The 4,116-nt window shown below is 46.4% G+C and overlaps 1 non-coding gene across 1 annotated transcript; it reads right to left on the reverse strand.

The window, feature by feature from the left end:
- Positions 1-2,482: 2,482 nt before the first annotated feature.
- Positions 2,483-2,620, reverse strand: LOC119930261. Its single transcript, XR_005451743.1, has one exon. It is a non-coding gene; the product is annotated as a small nucleolar RNA SNORA7 (small nucleolar RNA).
- Positions 2,621-4,116: the final 1,496 nt, after the last annotated feature.

Below are 4,116 nucleotides of genomic sequence, written 5' to 3' on the forward strand. Positions count from 1 at the left end.
AGTGAGAGAAGAGGAAAGGAGGGCTTAGTCAAGGAAGGCCTCTCAGAGGAGATGTGACTTCAATAAGGCTTTGTAAAGGGGGAGTGTCATTGTCTGTCGGATGCAAAGAGGGAGAGAGTTCCAGGCCAGAGGCAGGATGTGGACGAGATGTCGGCAGGGAGACATATGAGATCCAGGTACAATGACAGAGTTAGCATTAGAAGAAAGAAGTGTGCTGGCTGGGTTGTAATAGAAGATTACTGAGGGGACATGGAGACCAGGCCAAAGGGATGGATTTTCCGCCCAAATGTGGAAAGAGCCCAGACCTGGGAGTTAGAGGACCTGAGTTCTTCACCACTTGTTTGCTGTATGACTTTGGGCAAGTCACTTAATATGTCGGTGCCTCGGTTGCCTCATCTGTAAAATGGAGATTCTCCCTCCTACTTAGACAGGGAGTCCCATGTGGGACGGGGCTGTGTTCGACCTGATTAACTTGTATAATAATAAAAATAATAATAGTAATAGTATTTGCTGAGTGCTTACTATGCGCAAAGCACTGTTATAAGTGTTAGGGAGGATACAAGGTGATAGGGGTGTCCCACGTGGGGCTCACAGTCTTAATCCCTATTTTACAGATGAGGTAACTGAGGCCCAGAGAAGTGAAGTGACTTGCCCAAAGACACATAACAGACAAGTAGCGGAGCCAGAATTAGAACCTACGACCTCTGACTCCCAAGGTAGGGCTCTTTCCACTGAGCCACGCTGCTTCTGCGGTATCTACCCCAGAGTTTAGAACAGTGCTTGGCACACTGCAAGTTACTCAATAAATACCCTAATTCAGAGAACCTAGGTCCTCGGAGTCCCAGATCTGTGCTCTGTCCACTGCTTCTTTGTACAATAATAATAATAATGGCATTTATTAAGCGCGTACTATGTGCAAAGCACTGTTCTAAGTGCTGGGGAGGTTACAGAGTGATCAGGTTGTCCGACGGGGGGCTCACAGTCTTAATCGCCATTTTACAGATGAAGTAACTGAGGTACAGAGAAGTTAAGTGACTTGCCCAAAGTCACACAGCTGACAATTGGTGGATCCAGGATTTGAACCCCTGACCTCTTACTCCCAAGCCCATGCTCTTTCCACTGAGCCACGCTGCTTTTGCAGTTTCTACCCCAGAGCTTAGAACAGTGATTGGCACACTGTAAGTGACTTAATAAATACCCTAATTCAGAGAACATAGGTCCTCTGAGTCCCAGATCTGTGTTCTGTCCACTAGGTTAACACTGCTTCTCCTTGTTAGTAATCAATCAATCAATCAATCAATCAATCGTATTTATTGAGCGCTTACTGTGTGCAGAGCACTGTACTAAGAGCTTGGGAAGTACAAGTTGGCAACATATAGAGACAGTCCCTACCCAACAGTAGGCTCACAGTCTAGAAGGGGGAGACAGAGAACAAAACCAAACATACTAACAAAATAAAATAAATAGAATAGATATGTACAAGTAAAATAAATAAATAAATAAATAGAGTAATAAATATGTACAAACATATATACATATATACAGGTGCTGTGGGGAAGGGAAGGAGGTAAGATGGGGGGATGGAGAGGGGAACGAGGGGGAGAGGAAGGAAGGAGCTCAGTCTGGGAAGGCCACCTGGGGGAGGTGAGCTCTCAGTAGGGCCTTGAAGGGAGGAAGACAGCTAGCTTGGGGGATGGGCAGAGGGAGGGCATTCCAGGCCCGGGGGATGACGTGGGTCGGGGGTCGATGGCGGGACAGGCGAGAAAGAGGTACGGTGAGGAGATTAGCGGCAGAGGAGCGGAGGGTGTGGGGTGGGCTGTAGAAGGAGAGAAGGGAGGTGAGGTAGGAGGGGGCGAGGTGATGGAGAGCCTTGAAGCCCAGGGTGAGGAGTTTCTGCCTGATGCGCAGATTGATTGGTAGCCACTGGAGATTTTTGAGGAGGGGAGTAACATGCCCAGAGCGTTTCTGGACAAAGACAATCCGGGCAGCAGCATGAAGTATTGATTGAAGTGGGGAGAGACACGAGGATGGGAGATCAGAGAGAAGGCTGATGCAGTAGTCGAGACGGGATAGGATGAGAGCTTGTAAGAGCAGGGTAGCGGTATGGATGGAGAGGAAAGGGCGGATCTGTTACTAATGCTACTACTACTACTGTTACTATTACTACTACTGTTACTACTGTTACTATAACTGTTACTAGAGAGTATTAAGCACTTTCTGTGTGCCAAGAACAGTGCTAAGATCTGGGGTAGATTGTTTTGTCTTATGCTGCTGAGTCATCTTCAACCCATAGCAACTCTATGGACACATCTCTTCCAGAATGACCCACCTCCATCTGCAATTGTTCTGGTAAGTGTAGCCATAGAGGTTTCTAGGTAAAAATACAGACGTGCCTTACCATTGCCTCCCGCCATGCAATAAACTTGAGTTTTTACCCTTGATTCTCTTCAATGCCGCTGATGCCCAGAACAGGTGAGTTTTGACTTGCAGCAGATTACCTTCCACTCACTAACCACTGGCCAAGCTAGGAATGGAATGAATATGCCTCTGCTTGACTCTCCCTCCTGCAGTTGAGACTGGTAGAGTACTGGGAACTCTCCAGGTGTGACCCTGAGATGGGACTAGGGTAGATACGAGACAATAAATGAGGCTCATTTCCTGGCCCAGCCAGCATTCACAGTCTGAAAGATAGGAGGGACAAATTGCTCTGTAGGCATCATAAACCACTTTTACCAATACATTTAAGGATTGCAAGGGAATATGATCTCCCTATTATGGCCCTGCTCCAGGCCAAGCCGAGGAGACCCGTTTATTTCCACACCCTCTTAATCACTAGAAGCAGTGTTGCCTAGTAGACAGAGCCCTGGCCTGGGAGTCAGAAGGACCTGGGTTCTAATCCTGACTCTGCCACTTGTCCTCTGTGTGACCTTGAGCAAATGACTTCACTTCCCCGGGCCTCAGTTCCCTCATCTGTAAAACGAGGATTAAGAATGTGAGCCCCATATGGGATGGAGACTGTGTCCAACCTTGTATTCATTCATTCAATCGTATTTATTGAGCGCTTATTGTGTGCAGAGCACTGTACTAAGCGCTTGGGAAGTACAAGTTGGTAACTTATAGAGACGGTCCCTACACGACAACGTGTTCACAGCCTAGAAGGGGGAGACAGACAATAAAACAAAACACGTAGACAGGTGTCAAAACCATCAGAATAAATAGAATTATATCTATATGCATATCATTAATAAAATAGAGTAGTAAATATGCACAAGTAAAATAGAGTAATAAATAAGCACAAATGCATACAAGTGCTGTGGGGAGGAGAAGGAGGTAGGGCAGAGCGGTGGGGGGGGCGCTCATAATCTTAGTAGGAGACTATGTCTCATAGTCTGAATACCCATTTTACTGTTGAGGATACAGAGGCACAGAAAATTTACGTGATTTGCCCAAGGTCACACGGCAGGCAAGTGGCAGAACAGGCTGTGATCTTTCTACTTGCCCATGTGGCTTCTCACGGGTAAATAGGTCATGATCTAACATTGGGAAAGTAAGTGGGACCAGGCCAATGTCTTATATTCTGGGGGCTTCTTGTATGTGGGCTTTGAGTCTCCTGGATCTCACCTGTCTTTTGGAGAAGGAATCTGGCCTAGTGGAAAGAGTTTCGGCCAGGGAGTCAGAGAGCCCAGGTTATAACCCCAACTGTAGCACTTGTCTGCTGTGTGACCTTGGGAAAATCACTTAACTTCTCTGTGTCTCAGTTACCTCATCTATTAAATAGAGATTAACTCTGTGAGACCCATTTGGGACACGGACTTTGTCCAATCTAACCTGATTGTCTTGTATCTACCGCATGCTTAGTACAGTACCTGGCACATTTTAAGCACTTAATAAATACCATTAAAGAAATTCTCATCTCTCCACCCTGTCCTCACTCCCTTCTGCATCCCTTAAACACTTGTGCCCTCATCCCTTAAGAACTTTGATACCTACCCATACCACCAACAAAGCACTTAATTACATATCCTTATATGCTATTGCCCCCACTAACTAATTCATTTAATGACTGCCTCCCATGCCTAATTGTAGACCCCTTGAGGGCAGGATCATGTCTACCAA

The sequence above is a fragment of the Tachyglossus aculeatus genome, chromosome 6 (genome assembly GCF_015852505.1).
Source record: "Tachyglossus aculeatus isolate mTacAcu1 chromosome 6, mTacAcu1.pri, whole genome shotgun sequence".
Classification (NCBI taxonomy): Eukaryota; Metazoa; Chordata; class Mammalia; order Monotremata; family Tachyglossidae; genus Tachyglossus; species Tachyglossus aculeatus.